The 17,939-nt window shown below is 48.3% G+C and overlaps 1 pseudogene; it reads right to left on the bottom strand.

The window, feature by feature from the left end:
• Nucleotides 1-605: 605 nt before the first annotated feature.
• The window catches only part of LOC118380650 (metabotropic glutamate receptor 5-like), a 42,311-nt pseudogene continuing 24,977 nt past the window's right edge, over nucleotides 606-17,939 (bottom strand).

Genomic DNA, 17,939 nt, shown 5'->3' on the forward strand with positions numbered 1-17,939 from the left:
TCAGGACAGAACAGAGAGAGGTGTTAACACAACACAGACCCTGGTAACCAGGACACAACAGAGAGAGGTGTTAACACAGACCCTGGTAATCAGGACAGAACAGAGAGAGGTGTTACCACAGACCCTGGTAACCAGGACAGAACAGAGAGAGGTGTTAACACAGACCCTGGTAACCAGGACAGAACAGAGAGAGGTGTTAACACAACACAGACCCTGGTAACCAGGACAGAACAGAGAGAGGTGTTAACACAGACCCTGGTAACCAGGACAGAACAGAGAGAGGTGTTAACACAACACAGACCCTGGTAACCAGGACAGAACAGAGAGAGGTGTTACCACAGACCCTGGTAACCAGGACAGAACAGAGAGAGGTGTTAACACAACACAGACCCTGGTAACCAGGACAGAACAGAGAGAGGTGTTAACACAGACCCTGGTAACCAGGACACAACAGAGAGAGGTGTTAACACAGACCCTGGTAACCAGGACAGAACAGAGAGAGGTGTTAACACAACACAGACCCTGGTAACCGGAAACACATCAACCAGAGTCAAAACACAGGCATGTACACACTATCATGTGCCAACGCTGACAGGTCCACCCACTTGGTATCCTGGGCAGACTGTCTGCTGCATAGTGTGTAGTCCATAAGCCATTGAGTAGATAGCGTTGATGACAAAACCCATCTTAGTGTCCTGGGCATACTGCTGCCGGAGAGACTCTCTACCTGCAGAGGGAACGGGGTACAGTACAGGCAAACTTCATCACATCTACACACAACCAGAGTCAAACCAGTTTCAGCACATCTACACACAACTAGAGGCAAACCAGTTTCATCACATCTACACACAACTAGAGTCAAACCAGTTTCAGCACATCTACACACAACTAGAGTTAAACCAGTTTCAGCACATCTACACACAACTAGAGTCAAACCAGTTTCATCACATCTACACACAACTAGAGTTAAACCAGTTTCAGCATATCTACACACAACTAGAGTCAAACCAGTTTCAGCACATCTACACACAACTAGAGTCAAACCAGTTTCAGCACATCTACACACAACTAGAGTCAAACCAGTTTCATCACATCTACACACAACTAGAGTCAAACCAGTTTCAGCACATCTACACACAACTAGAGTCAAACCAGTTTCAGCACATCTACACACAACTAGAGTCAAACCAGTTTCATCACATCTACACACAACTAGAGTCAAACCAGTTTCAGCACATCTACACACAACTAGAGTCAAACCAGTTTCAGCACATCTACACACAACTAGAGTCAAACCAGTTTCAGCACATCTACACAACTAGAGTCAAACCAGGTTCAGTTTCAGCACATCTACACACAACTAGAGTCAAGCCAGTTTCAGTTTATCTACACACAACTAGAGTCAAAACAGTCTCAGTTTCAGCACATCTATACACAACTAGAGTCAAACCAGTTTCAGCACATCTACACACAACTAGAGTCAAACCAGTTTCATCACATCTACACACAACTAGAGTCAAACCAGTTTCAGCACATCTACACACAACTAGATTCAAACCAGTTTCAGCACATCTACACACAACTAGAGTCAAACCAGTTTCAGCACATCTACACAACTAGAGTCAAACCAGGTTCAGTTTCAGCACATCTATACACAACTAGAGTCAAACCAGTTTCAGTTTCAGCACATCTACACACAACTAGAGTCAAACCAGTTTCAGCACATCTACACACAACTAGAGTCAAACCAGTTTCATCACATCTACACACAACTAGAGTCAAACCAGGTTCAGTTTCAGCACATCTACACACAACTAGAGTCAAGCCAGTTTCAGTTTCAGCACATCTACACACAACTAGAGTCAAAACAGTCTCAGTTTCAGCACATCTATACACAACTAGAGTCAAACCAGTTTCAGCACATCTACACACAACTAGAGTCAAACCAGTTTCATCACATCTAGACACAACTAGAGTCAAACCAGTTTCAGCACATCTACACACAACTAGAGTCAAACCAGTTTCAGCACATCTACACGCAACTAGAGTCAAACCAGTTTCAGCACATCTACACAACTAGAGTCAAACCAGGTTCAGTTTCAGCACATCTACACACAACTAGAGTCAAGCCAGTTTCAGTTTCAGCACATCTACACACAACTAGAGTCAAAACAGTCTCAGTTTCAGCACATCTATACACAACTAGAGTCAAACCAGTTTCAGCACATCTACACAACTAGAGTAAAAACAGGTTCAGTTTCAGCACATCTATACACAACTAGAGTCAAACCAGGTTCAGTTTCAGCACATCTACACACAACTAGAGTCAAAACAGTCCCAGTTTCAGCACATCTATACACAACTAGAGTCAAACCAGTTTCAGCACATCTACAAACAACTTGAGTCAAACCAGTGTCAGTTTCAGCACATCTATACACAACTGGAGTCAAATCAGTTTCAGCAAATCTATACACAACTAGAGTCAAAACAGTTTCAGTTTCAGCACATCTACACACAACTAGAGTCAAACCAGTTTCGGCACATCTACACACAACTAGAGTCAAACCAGTTTCAGCACATCTACACACAACTAGAGTTAAACCAGTTTCAGCACATCTATACACAACTCGAGTCAAACCAGGTTCAGTTTCAGCACATCTACACACAACTAGAGTCAAATCAGTTTCAGCACATCTATACACAACTAGAGACAAACCAGGTTCAGTTTCAGCACATCTATACACAACTCGAGTCAAACCAGGTTCAGTTTCAGCACATCTACACGCAACTAGAGTCAAACCAGTTTCAGTTTCAGCACATCTACACACAACTAGAGCCAAACCAGTTTCAGCACACCTGCCTGTGTAGCCTACTCACTATTGCAGGTACGGTTGTACTTGGTGTTCTCCTGTGCGTGTCCCTTTAGTCTACATTGGAACCGGTGCTGCCAGAACTCAGTGAACCAGGGTTCCTGGTGTTGTCATCTGGTTGCAGAGCCAAGTAGTAGTCGTCGAACCAGGGGATGTAGGCTGACTTCAGCTTTATAGTTATTCCCCCGCAGCCTCTTGCTGATATCCATCTGTCACATCATACCGGTCAGCCCAGCCATCACTGGAGGAGGGAGATGGAGAGAGAGGGGAGAGGGGAGGGAGAGAGAGAGGGAGAGGGGAGGGAGGGGGAGAGGGGTGGGGTGGGAGAGAGAGAGGGAAGGGAGAGGGGAAGGGAGGGGGAGAGAGAGGGAGAGGGGAAGGGAGAGAGAGGGGGAGAGAGAGGGGAGAGGGGAGGGAGATAGAGGGAGAGGAGGAGGGAGAGGGGTGGGGTGGGAGAGGGAGGGGAGAGGGGTGGGGTGGGAGAGGGAGGGGAGGGTAGGGGGAGAGAGAAAGACGGGGTGGAGAGAGAGAGGAGAGAGAGAGAGAGAGAGAGGGGAGAGGGGAGGGGAGAGAGAAAGACGGGGTAGAGAGAGAGGAGAGGGGAGAGGGGAGGGGGAGAGAGAAAGACGGGGTGGAGAGAGAGGAGAGAGAGAGAGAGGGAGAGAGGAGAGGGGAGGGAGGAGGGGAGAGAGAGAGAGAGACGGGGTGGAGAGAGAGGAGAGAGAGAGAGGGAGAGGGAGAGGGGAGGAGGGAGGGGGAGAGAGAAAGACGGGGTGGAGAGAGAGAGAGAGAGAGAGAGAGAGAGGGTATATGTCTTGTTGCTAAGAGAGTAATAATAGAACAGTGTGGACCGTATGACCAGTACGATCACATTCACTTGTTGTATACAGTATAACACCGTCGAAAATACAGCTGCAAGCAACAACGCCACCATCAGAAAAAATGGAACCATTGTTGACCACGCTTGCCAAATATCAGAACTCAAAATCAAACTGATCAATATAATATTCTGATTTATTTTGGATCTTTTTTCAATGACGTTGACTTCTTTTAAATGCATTATTCTACAGAACCGCTGGACCGACCACACCAGGTCTATAGCATCTAATATCCTTCCAAGACTTCTAGCAGAAACACTATGGCCGCTATGAGCTCATGAGTTTGCGTTAACGATTGTTCCTGTCCAACACACGTCTAAACCAAACTGTACTATACAGGCTAGCTAGACACATATCCCTGATCAAACAGATCACGATACTGTATATAAACATGTGCCCGTTGTAGCGCCACCGTGTGGTCGATCTGAATGTGTCCAGATGTGTTAAGTCTTGACAGTGTTTGGAAGATGTGTACCAAGTTTTGTTACAAATAGCCATGTCGGAGTTCTATGCATTTATTGTGCCAGACCACATGAAAATGTATTGATCAGTAGCCATATTGTTTGAGAATCCTGGGAAATAAAACATCTTTGTGAGAGCTTGGTCCATAGAGGCCAAGTATACAATTTTGTGCAGGTCAGTCATCTGATGCCAGAGGAGAGGCGTTTGAAGTGTTTTTCACTAAATGTTCAATCAGTTGTTACAGTGCTACCATGTGGTCAATTAGCAGGGCACCTCTTGACCCTGTATCACCATGCAAGGGTCCAACTTCCTGGGCTAGAGATCGTCTACTAGGTTCCTTTACCACCATGCGGGTCCAACTTCCTGGGATAGGGATCGTCTACTAGGTTCCTTTACCACCATGCAAGGGTCCAACCTCCTGGGCTAGAGATCATCTACTAGGTTCCTTTACCACCATGCAAGGGTCCAACCTCCTGGGCTAGGGATCCTTTACCACCATGCAAGGGTCCAACCTCCTGGGCTAGAGATCATCTACTAGGTTCCTTTACCACCATGCAAGGGTCCAACTTCCTGGGCCAGAGATCATCACAGGTTCCTTACCACCATGCAAGGGTCCAACCTCCTGGGCTAGAGATCATCTACTAGGTTCCTTTACCACCATGCAAGGGTCCAACCTCCTGGGCTAGGGATCATCTACTATTCCTTTACCACCATGCAAGGGTCCAACCTCCTGGCTAGAGATCATCTACTACGTTCCTTTACCACCATGCAAGGGTCCAACCTCCTGGCTAGAGATCATCTACTACGCTCCTTTACCACCATGCAAGGGTCCAACCTCCTGGGCTAGAGATCATCTACTAGGTTCCTTACCACCATGCAAGGGTCCAACTTCCTGGGCTAGGATCATCTACTAGGTTCCTACTACTTTACCACCATGCAAGGGTCCAACTTCCTGGGCTAGGGATCGTTCCTTTACAAGGATCCTTGAGATCACCACCATGCAAGGGTCCAACTTCCTGGGCTAGGGATCCTTTACCACCATGCAAGGGTCCAACCTCCTGGGCTAGGGATCATCTACTACGTTCCTTTACCACCATGCAAGGGTCCAACTTCCTGGGCTAGGATCATCTACTACGTTCCTTTACCACCATGCAAGGGTCCAACCTCCTGGGCTAGGGATCATCTACTAGGTTCCTTTACCACCATGCAAGGGTCCAACCTCCTGGGCTAGGGATCATCTACTACGTCAACTTCCTTTACCACCATGCAAGGGTCCAACCATGCAAGGGTCCAACTTCCTGGGCTAGGATCATCTACTACGTTCCTTTACCACCATGCAAGGGTCCAACCTCCTGGGCTAGGGATCGTCTACTAGGTTCTACACCTGCATTGCTTGATGTTTGGGGTTTTAGGCTGGGTTTTTTGTACAGCACTTTGAGATATCAGCTGATGTAAGAAGGGCTATATAAATACATTTGATTTGATTTGCCACCATGCAAGGGTTCAACCTCCTAGGGTCATCTACTAGGTTATTTTACCTTACTTTAGAAAATGTTAAAAATTAAGAGAAAACCCTTGAATGAGTAGCTGCTCTAAAGTTTGACCGGTAGTGTCCACATTATCCTGTTGTCTAGTCTTTACTACCCTACTACACTGCTGTTACTGTCTATTATCTATATTACCCCTACCCATTATATTGCCTACCCAACACTGCTGTTACTGTCTATTATCTATCCTGTTGTCTAGTCTTTACCCCTACCTACATTATATTACCTACCCTACTACCAACACTGCTGTTACTGTCTATTATCTATCCTGTTGTCTAGTCTTTACCCCTACCTCATTATATTTACCCCTACCTGTTACATTATCCTGTTGTAGTCTTTGCCCTACCTACATTATATTACCTACCCTACTACCAACACTGCTGTTACTGTCTATTATCTATCCTGTTGTCTAGTCTTTACCTCTACCTACATTATATTACCTACCCTACTACCAACACTGCTGTTACTGTCTATTATCTATCCTGTTGTCTAGTCTTTACCCCTACCTACATTATATTACCTACCCTACTACCAACACTGCTGTAACTGTCTATTATCTATCCTGTTGTCTATACCTTTACTATCCTACTTGTCTAGTCTTTATCCCCTTACCTACATTATATTACCTACCCTACCAACACTACCAACATCCTGTTGTCTAGTCTTTACCTCTACCTACATTATATTCTACTACCAACACTGTAACTATTATCTATCCTGTTGTCTAGTCTTTACCCTACCTACATTATATTACCTACCCTACTACCAACACTGCTGTTACTCTAGTCTACATTATATTTATCTACCAACACTGCTGTTACTGTCTATTATCTATCCTGATTTCCTAGTCACTTTTACACCTACCTACATATTACCACCATTACCCCGCACCCTAGTACATTGACTAGTCGTTACCTCTACCTACATGTCCACATTACCTCAACTACCTAAACTACCTAGTACCCCTGCACATACAATTGAAGTCAGAAGTTTACATACACTAAGTTGACTGTGCCTTTAAACACCTTGGACAACTCCAGAAAATGATGGCATGGCTTTAGAAGCTTCTGATAGGCTAATTGACATAATTTGAGTCAATTGGAGGTGAACCTGTGGATTTATTTCAAGGCTTACCTTCTAACTCAGTGCCTCTTTGCTTGACATCATGAGAAAATCAAAAGAAATCAGCCAAGACATCAGAAAATAAATTGTAGACCTCCACAAGTCTGGTTCATCCTGGGAGCAATTTCCAAACGCCTCAAGGTGCCACGTTAATCTGTACAAACAATAGTACGCAGTATAAACGCAATGGGACCACACAGCCATCATACTGCTCAGGAAGGAGACGCGTTCTGTCTCCTAGAGATGAACGTACTTTGGTGTGAAAAGTGCAAATCAATCCCAGAACAACAGCAAAGGACCTTGTGAAGATGCTGGAGGAAACAGGTACAAAAGTATCTATAACCCCAGTAAAACGAGTCCTATATCATCATAACCTGAAAGGCTGCTCAGCAAGGAAGAAGCCACTGCTCCAAAACCACCATAAAAAGCCAGACTACGGTTTGCAACTGCACATGGGGACACAGATTGTACTTCTTGGAGAAATGTCCTCTGGTCTGATGAAACACGGGGTGGCAGCATCATGTTGTGGGGGTGCTTTGCTGCAGGAGGGACTGGTGCACTTCACAAAATAGATGGCATCATGAGGCTGGAAAATTAGGTGGATATATTGAAGCAACATCTCAAGACATCAGTCAGGAAGTTAAAGCTTGGTCGCAAATTGGTCTTCCAAATGGACAATGACCCCAAGCACACTTCCAAAGCTGTGGCAAAATGGCTTAAGGACAACAAAGTCAAGGTATTGGAGATACCATCACGAAGCCCTGACCTCAATCCTATAGAACATTTGTGGGCAGAACTGAAAAAGTGTGCGAGCAAGGAGGCCTACAAACCTGACTCAGTTACACCAGCTCTGTCAGGAGGAATGGGCCAAAATTCACCCAACTTATTGTGGGAAGCTTGTGGAAGGCTGCCCGAAACGCTTGACCCAAGTTAAACAATTTAAAGGCAGTGCTACCAAATACTAATTGAGTGTATCTAAACTTCTGACCCACTGGGAATGTGATGAAATAAATAAAATCTGAAATAAATAATTATCTACTATTATTCTCACATTTCACATCTTAAAATAAAATGGTGATCCTAACTGACCTAAGATAGGGAATTTTAATAGGATGAAATGTCAGGAATGATGAAAAACTGAGTTTAAAAGTATTTGGCTAAGGTGTTGGTAAACTTCCGACTTCAACTATATACTAGGTACTGGTACTTCCTGTATATAGCCATGTTATTACATGTTACTTCCTGAATGAGAGTCTAAACTTTGTGTTAATCCTGTCCCAAACGTTAATCTTTACCTCAACCACAGAATGAGAGTCTAAATGTATGTGTTAATCCTGTCCCAAACGTTAATTTTTACCTCAACCACAGAATGAGAGTCTAAATGTATGTGTTAATCCTGTCCCAAACGTTAATCTTTACCTCAACCACAGAATGAGAGTCTAAATGTATGTGTTAATCCTGTCCCAAACGTTAATCTTTACCTCAACCACAGAATGAGAGTCTAAATGTATGTGTTAATCCTGTCCCAAACGTTAATTTTTACCTCAACCACAGAATGAGAGTCTAAACTTTATGTTTTTAGTTTGGAGCAACTTTGAAATTTGACGTTTGGAGAAAATTGATAATACCATAAGATCTTGTTACACACACACACACACACACACACACACACACACACACACACACACACACACACACACACACACACACACACACACACACACACACACACACACACACACACACACACACACACACACACACACACACACACACACACACACACACACACACACACACACACACACACACACACACACGTCTCTCTCCCTGTATCTTCCCATCTTTATCAGTATGAAGCCTTAGGTAACCCAGTAGCAGAGGTTGTGTACTCTATCAGTTATACAACTGGAGGAGTGGGTGGCCTCTGTTCTGTTCCCTGGGTGGAAGAGGAGAAAAGAGAGGAGGAGAAGAGAGGAGAGAGAGGAGAGAAGAGGAGAGAGGAGAGAGGAGGAGGAGAGAGGAGAGGAGAGGAGAGGAGAGGAGGAGAAGAGGAGAGAGGAGGAGAGAGGAGGAGAGGAGGAGAGTAGAGAAGCGGAGGAGAGAGGAGAGAGGAGAGAGGAGGAGAGGAGGAGAGTAGAGAAGCGGAGGAGAGAGGAGAGAGGAGAGAGGAGAGAGGAGGAGAGAGAAAGGAGAGGAGAGAGGAGAGAGGAGGAGGAGAGAGGAGAGGAGAGGAGAGGAGGAGAAGAGGAGAGAGGAGGAGAGAGGAGGAGAGGAGGAGAGTAGAGAAGGGGAGGAGAGAGGAGAGAGGAGAGAGGAGGAGAGAGAAAGGAGAGGAGAGAGGAGGAGAGGAGGAGAAGAGGAGAGAGGAGGAGAGAGGAGGAGAGAGGAGGAGAGGAGAGGAGCGGAGGAGAAGAGGAGAGAGGAGGAGAGAGGAGGAGAGGAGGAGAGTAGAGAAGCGGAGGAGAGAGGAGAGAGGAGAGAGGAGAGAGGAGGAGAGAGAAAGGAGAGGAGAGGAGAGGAGAGGAGGAGAAGAGGAGAGAGGAGGAGAGAGGAGGAGAGGAGGAGAGTAGAGAAGCGGAGGAGAGAGGAGAGAGGAGAGAGGAGAGAGGAGAGAGGAGGAGAGAGAAAGGAGAGGAGAGAGGAGGAGAGGAGGAGAGTAGAGAAGCGGAGGAGAGAGGAGAGAGGAGAGAGGAGAGAGGAGGAGAGAGAAAGGAGAGGAGAGAGGAGGAGAGAGGAGAGAGGAGGAGAGGAGAAAGGAGAGGATTTCAACTGCAGGTGTGGGTGGTCTCTGTTCGCTGGGTGGAAGAGGAGAAGAGAAGCTTTCATAACATTCATAAAGTAGAGGTAGAAGGATGGAGAGGGAGGGAAAGAGAGGGAGGAATAGAGAGGGAGGAATGGAGATTGAGGGACTACGGGAGTGGAGAGAAAGAGAGAGAGGGATGGATGGAAAGCAAGGGATAGCTATGAAAAGAAGAGAGAGGGATGGGGAAGGAGAGCAGCAACACACACACAAATAAACACACACCCACACACCCTTCTCTCTCCCTGTATCTTCCCAGCTTTATCAGTATGAAACCTTAGGTAACCCAGTAGCAGTGGTTGTGTACTCTATCAGTTATACAACTGGAGGAGTGGGTGGCCTCTGTTCTGTTCCCTGGGTGGAAGAGGAGAAAAAATAGGAGGAGAAGAGAGGAGAGAGGAGAGTAGAGGAGAGAGGAGGAGAGGAGAACTCTCCTCTGCTCCTCTCTCCTCGCTCCTCTCTCCTCCTCTCTCATCTCTCATCTCTCATCTCTTCTCTTATCTTATATTCCATCCAAGGAACAGAACAGAGACCACCCACTCCTCCAGTTGGGGAAAGAAAAGAGGAGTAGAGGAGGAAAGAGTTGGAGAGGAGAAGAGAAGAGGCTTTCAACTGGAGGTGTAGTTGGTCTCTGTTCTGCTCCCTGGATGGGAGAGGAGAGTCTTTAATAACAGTCATACAGTAGAGATTGAACGATGTAGAAAGAGGGATAGATGGAGGGAAGGAGAGGGAGAGATGGAGGGACGAAAGGAGAGGAGAGAGTTGGAGGGATAGAGAGGGAGAGATGGAGGGAGTGCATCAGAGGGAGAGGGAGATATTGGAGGGAATGGAGATGGGAGAGATGGAGGGAAGGAGAGGGGGAGAGATGGAGGGATGGAGATGGATGGAGATGGAGGGATGGAAAGGGGGAGATGGAGGGGGATAGAGAGAAGGGAGAGATGGAGGAAAGGAGAAGGAGAGGGGAGATGGAGGGATGGAGGGATGGAGGGATGGATAGGGGGAGATGAGAGGGATGGATAGGGGGAGATGGAGGGAAGGAGATGGAGAGATGGAGGGATGGATAGGGGAGATGGAGGGATGGAGGGATGGAGGGATGGATAGGGGGAGATGGAGGGATGGATAGGGGGAGAGATGGAGGGATGGAGATGGAGAGATGGAGGGATAGGGAGAGAGGGAGAGATGGAGGGATGGAGGGGGATGGAGGGATGGATAGGGGGAGATGGAGGGATGGATGGAGGGATGGGAGAGATGGAGATGGAGGGATGGAAGGAGATGGAGAGATGGAGGGATGGATAGGGAGAGATGGAGGGATGGAGAGGGAGAGATGGAGGGATGGATAGGGGAGATGGAGGGATGGAGAGAGGGAGAGATGGAGGGATGGAGAGGGAGAGATGGAGGGATGGATAGGGAGAGATGGAGGGATGGAGAGGGAGAGATGGAGGGAAGGAGAGGAGAGATGGAGGGATGGATAGGGAGAGATGGAGGGAAGGAGATGGAGAGATGGGAGGGATGGATAGGAGAGATGGGGGATAGATAGGGAGAGATGGAGGGATAGATAGGGAGAGATGGGGGATAGATAGGGAGAGATGGAGGGAAGGAGATGGAGAGATGGAGGGATGGAGATGGAGAGATGGAGGGAAGGAGATGGAGAGATGGAGGGATGGAGATGGAGAGATGGAGGGATGGAGAGGGGGAGAGATGGAGGGATGGATAGGGGAGATGGAGGGATGGAGAGGGAGAGATGGGGGATGGATAGGGAGAGATGGGGGATAGATAGGGAGAGATGGGGGAGATAGGATAGGGAGAGATGGAGGGGGGATAGATAGGGGGAGATGGAGGGATAGAGAGAGATGGAGAGATGGAGGGAAGGAGATGGAGAGATGGAGGGATGGAGATGGAGAGATGGGAGGGATGGAGAGGGAGAGATGGAGGGATGGAAAGGAGAGATGGAGGGATGGGAGATGGAGAGATGGAGGGATGGAGATGGAGAGATGGAGGGAAGAGATGGATGGAGGGAGAGATGGAGGGAAGGAGATGGAGAGATGGAGGGATGGATAGGGAGAGATGGAGGGATGGAGGGAAGGAGATGGAGAGATGGAGGGATGGAGATGGAGAGATGGAGGGATGGAGATGGAGGGATAGAGGGATGGATGGAGTTAACAAGAAGGAGGGATGGAGAGGGATGGAGATGGAGGATGGAGGGATGGAGATGGAGGGATAGAGGGATGGAGATGGATGGAGGGATGGAGATGGAGAGATGGATGGAGGGATGGAGGGATGGAGAGGAGATGGAGATGGAGGGATAGAGAGGGAGAGATGGAGGGATGGAGAGGGGAGAGATGGAGGGATAGAGAGGGGAGAGATGGAGGGATAGAGATGGAGGGAGGGAGAGATGGAGGGATGGAGAGGGAGAGATGGAGGGAAGGAGATGGAGAGATGGAGGGATGGATAGGGAGAGATGGAGGGAATGGAGATGGAGAGATGGAGGGATGGAGAGGGAGAGATGGAGGGATGGAGATGGAGGGATGGATAGGGAGAGATAGAGGGAATGGAGATGGAGAGATGGAGGGATGGAGATGGAGAGATGGAGGGATGGAGGGATAGAGGGATGGAGAAGGAGGGATAGAGGGATGGAGATGGAGGGATGGATAGGGAGAGATGGAGGGAAGGAGATGGAGAGATGGAGGGATGGAGATGGGAGAGATGGAGGGATGGAGGGATAGATGGGGATGGAGAATGGAGGGAGGGATAGAGGGATGGAGATGGAGGGATAGAGGGAGATGGAGATGGAGGGGGATGGAGGGAGGGATGGAGATGGAGGGATGGAGATGGAGAGATGGAGGGATGGAGATGGAGGGATGGAGGGAAGGAGATGGAGAGATGGAGGGATGGAGAGGGAGAGATGGAGGGATGGAGATGGAGGGATGGAGAGGGGAAGGAGGGATGGAGAGATGGAGGGATGGAGATGGAGAGATGGGAGGGATGGAGATGGAGAGATGGAGGGATGGAGATGGAGAGATGGAGGGATGGAAAGGGAGGGATAGAGGGAAGGAGATGGAGAGATGGAGGGATGGAGATGGAGAGATAGAGGGATAGAGGGATGGAGAGATGGAGGGGGATGGATAGGGAGGGATGGAGGGATGGAAAGGGAGAGATGGAGGGATGGAGAGGGAGAGATGGAGGGATGGAAAGGGAGAGATGGAGGGAAGGAGATGGAGAGATGGAGGGAAGGAGATGGAGAGATGGAGATGGAGGGATGGAGGGAGGAGATGGAGAGATGGAGGGATGGAGATGGAGAGATGGAGGGATGGAGAGGGAGAGATGGAGGGATGGAGATGGATGGAGGGATGGAGATGGAGAGATGGAGGGATGGAGATGGAGAGATGGAGGGGATGGGATGGAGAGATGGAGGGGGATGGAGATGGAGAGATGGAGGGATGGAGATGGAGAGATGGAGGGAAGGAGATGGAGAGATGGAGGGATGGAGATGGAGAGATGGAGGGATAGAGGATGGAGAGATGGAGGGATGGATAGGGAGAGATAGAGGGATGGAAAGGGAGAGATGGAGGGATGGAGAGGGAGAGATGGAGGGAAGGAGATGGAGAGATAGAGGGATAGAGGGATGGAGAGATGGAGGGATGGATAGGGAGAGATGGAGGGATAGAGAGGGAGAGATGGAGAGAGGGATGGAGAGGGATGGAGGGAAGAGATGGAGGATGGAGAATGGAGAGATGGAGGAGATGGAGATAGGGAGAGATGGAGGGATGGAGAGGGGGATGGAGATGGAGGGATGGATAGGAGAGATGGAGGGATGGAGAGGGAGAGATGGAGGGATGGATAGGGAGAGATGGAGGGATGGAGAGGGAGAGATGGAGGGAAGGAGATGGAGAGATGGAGGGATGGAGATGGAGAGATGGAGGGATGGAGATGGAGAGATGGAGGGAAGGAGATGGAGAGATGGAGGGATGGAGATGGATGGAGATGGAGGGAAGGAGAGGGAGAGATGGAGGGATGGAAAGGGAGAGATGGAGGGATGGAAAGGGAGAGATGGAGGGATGGATAGGGAGAGATGGAGGGATGGAAAGGGAGAGATGGAGGGATGGATAGGGAGAGATGGAGGGATGGAAAGGAGAGATGGAGGGATGGAAAGGGAGAGATGGAGGGATGGATAGGGAGAGATGGAGGGATGAGATAGGGAGAGATGGAGGGATGGAAAGGGAGAGATGGAGGGATGGAAAGGGAGAGATGGAGGGATGGAGAGGGAGAGATGGAGGGATGGAGAGGGAGAGATGGAGGGATGGAAAGGGAGAGATGGAGGGATGGAGAGGGAGAGATGGAGGGATGGAAAGGGAGAGATGGAGTTAACAAGGGGGAGAGATGGAGGGAAGGATAGGGAGAGATAGAGGGAAGGAGATGGGAGAGATGGGAGAGGAAGAGATGGAGAGGGAGAGATAGAGGGAAGGAGATGGAGAGATGGAGGGATGGAGTTAAGGAGAGATGGAGGGATGGAAAGCAAGGGATGGCTATGAAAATGAGAAGAGGAGAAGAAAGGTTGAATCACTCCGGACTAGGGATAGATAACTACCTTCTGACCTGGCAGGGCTAGATAACCACCTACTGACCTGGCAGGGCTAGATAACCACCTTCTGACCTGGCAGGGCTAGATAACCACCTTCTGACCTGGCAGGGCTAGATAACCACCTACTGACCTGGCAGGGCCAGATAACCACCTACTGACCTGGCAGGGCTAGATAACCACCTACTGACCTGGCAGGGCCAGATAACCACCTACTGACCTGGCAGGGCTAGATAACCACCTACTGACCTGGCAGGACTAGATAACCACCAACTGACCTGGCAGGGCTAGACACACACACACACACACACACACACACACACACACACACACACACACACACACACACACACACACACACACACACACACACACACACACACACACACACACACACACACACACACACACACACACACACACACACACACACACACACACACAAACCTACTACTTAAATCCCTACAGCAGAGCAAATGTATAGAACAGTAGAGAGAACTGATTCAGATCATCGATTTCATCCCCCCCCACCACCCGCGGAAATCTAATTATTCAGATTAATCTAGAGACGGGATGCGTCTCAATACAATGCATTCGCCGATGTCTACCTTCCACATCTGCTGGTGGCCGATGTCTACCTTCCTAATCTGCTGGAGGCCGATGTCTACCTTCCTAATCTGCTGGAGGCCGATGTCTACCTTCCTAATCTGCTGGAGGCCGATGACTACCTTCCTCATCTGCTGGAGGCCGATGTCTACCTTCCTCATCTGCTGGTGGCCGATGTCTACCTTCCTCATCTGCTGGTGGCCGATGTCTACCTTCCTAATCTGCTGGAGGCCGATGTCTACCTTCCTAATCTGCTGGAGGCCGATGTCTACCTTCCTAATCTGCTGGTGGCCGATGTCTACCTTCCACATCTGCTGGTGGCCGATGTCTACCTTCCTAATCTGCTGGTGGCCGATGTCTACCTTCCTCATCTGCTGGTGGCCGATGTCTACCTTCCTAATCTGCTGGTGGCCGATGTCTACCTTCCTCATCTGCTGGTGGCCGATGTCTACCTTCCACATCTGCTGGTGGCCGATGTCTACCTTCCTAATCTGCTGGTGGCCGATGTCTACCTTCCTCATCTGCTGGTGGCCGATGTCTACCTTCCACATCTGCTGGTGGCCGATGTCTACCTTCCTCATCTGCTGGTGGCCGATGTCTACCTTCCTCATCTGCTGGTGGCCGATGTCTACCTTCCTAATCTGCCTGAGGCCGATGTCTACCTTCCTAATCTGCTGGAGGCCGATGTCTACCTTCCTAATCTGCTGGTGGCCGATGTCTACCTTCCTAATCTGCTGGTGGCCGATGTCTACCTTCCTAATCTGCTGGTGGCCGATGTCTACCTTCCTAATCTGCTGGTGGCCGATGTCTACCTTCCTCATCTGCTGGTGGCCGATGTCTACCTTCCTAATCTGCTGGTGGCCGATGTCTACCTTCCTAATCTGCTGGTGGCCGATGTCTACCTTCCTCATCTGCTGGTGGCCGATGTCTACCTTCCTAATCTGCTGGTGGCCGATGTCTACCTTCCTAATCTGCTGGTGGCCGATGTCTACCTTCCTCATCTGCTGGTGGCCGATGTCTACCTTCCTAATCTGCTGGTGGCCGATGTCTACCTTCCTCATCTGCTGGTGGCCGATGTCTACCTTCCTCATCTGCTGGTGGCCGATGTCTACCTTCCTCATCTGCTGGTGGCCGATGTCTAATTTTTGGAAAAATAACTTGTGTCACGCACAAAGTAGATGTCCTAACCGACTTGTCAAAACTATAGTTTGTTAACAAGAAATGTGTGGAGTGGTTGAAAAACAAGTTAATGACTCCAACCTAAGTGTATGTAAACTTCCAACTTCAACTGTACACATCCTCTATGTTATTCAATGTGTTTCTAGAGGCTAATAACGCTAAAGCCTAAATCAATGTTTCATCAAAACTTACAGTCGTCCTACAATTCCAAATCAAATAGATAAATAATCATTGCTATGGCCATCTTAAAACAATACCATAGGTTAACTTGTTTTAAACCCAGCGATAGGGCCATTAGACCTTAGGAGGTACTAAATGAAGATAATAACAAACACCAACATAGTGTCTCAGAAGGGTGTTGGGCCACCAACTCCCTTAATAATGTACAGTGTGCTAGCTCAGGCTCCCTTAATAATGTACAGCGTGCTAGCTCAGGCTCCCTTAATAATGTACAGCGTGCTAGCTCAGGCTCCCTTAATAATGTACAGCGTGCTAGCTCAGGCTCCCTTAATAATGTACAGCATGCTAGCTCAGGCTCCCTTAATAATGTACAGCGTGCTAGCTCAGGCTCCCTTAATAATGTACAGCATGCTAGCTCAGGCTCCCTTAATAATGTACAGCGTGCTAGCTCAGGCTCCCTTAATAATGTACAGTGTGCTAGCTCAGGCTCCCTTAATAATGTACTTCATTCTAGCTCAGGCTCCCTTAATAATGTACAGTGTGCTAGCTCAGGCTCCCTTAATAATGTACAGTGTGCTAGCTCAGGCTCCCTTAATAATGTACTTCATTCTAGCTCAGGCTCCCTTAATAATGTACAGTGTGCTAGCTCAGGCTCCCTTAATAATGTACAGTGTGCTAGCTCAGGCTCCCTTAATAATGTACTTCATTCTAGCTCAGGCTCCCTTAATAATGTGCAGTGTGCTAGCTCAGGCTCCCTTAATAATGTACAGTGTGCTAGCTCAGGCTCCCTTAATAATGTACAGCATGCTAGCTCAGGCTCCCTTAATAATGTACAGCGTGCTAGCTCAGGCTCCCTTAATAATGTACAGTGTGCTAGCTCAGGCTCCCTTAATAATGTACTTCATTCTAGCTCAGGCTCCCTTAATAATGTACAGTGTGCTAGCTCAGGCTCCCTTAATAATGTACTTCATTCTAGCTCAGGCTCCCTTAATAATGTACAGCGTGCTAGCTCAGGCTCCCTTAATAATGTACAGTGTGCTAGCTCAGGCTCCCTTAATAATGTACTTCATTCTAGCTCAGGCTCCCTTAATAATGTACAGCGTGCTAGCTCAGGCTCCCTTAATAATGTACAGCGTGCTAGCTCAGGCTCCCTTAATAATGTACAGCGTGCTAGCTCAGACTCCCTTAATAATGTACAGCGTGCTAGCTCAGGCTCCCTTAATAATGTACAGCATGCTAGCTCAGACAGACAGACAGACAGACAGACAGACAGACAGACAGACAGACAGACAGACAGACAGACAGACAGACAGACAGACATCTCCTCTATTATCCCATTGGCGAAGAGGCTAATGGAGCTTTGACTCAGCTACGATGTTTCCTGGACTGACTAACACTGGGCTCCACTGGGCTCCACTGTACTGCCGTTTCCAGCCCAGCCATTGTAAGGCATTCTGTCTGGGTGAAACTGAGTCAGAATGGAGCCCTTAGTCCCACTCCCCAGTAGCAACATCAGAACACTGAGACCATGACACCATTTTCATAAATAGTTTTAATTTAAATATTCAACACTACCTAAAAAAGAAAGAGTTTCCAGAAACACTGATAATGCACAGAGCAGTGTAATATAATTATGTATGTAGTCCAAGGGCATTGCTATGTTCAGTTTCATCAGGTTTGATTGACAGCCTCTGTATGTTAGTAATGAGACGAGCC

This window comes from Oncorhynchus keta, unplaced genomic scaffold (genome assembly GCF_023373465.1).
Source record: "Oncorhynchus keta strain PuntledgeMale-10-30-2019 unplaced genomic scaffold, Oket_V2 Un_contig_541_pilon_pilon, whole genome shotgun sequence".
In the NCBI taxonomy this organism is placed as follows: domain Eukaryota; kingdom Metazoa; phylum Chordata; class Actinopteri; order Salmoniformes; family Salmonidae; genus Oncorhynchus; species Oncorhynchus keta.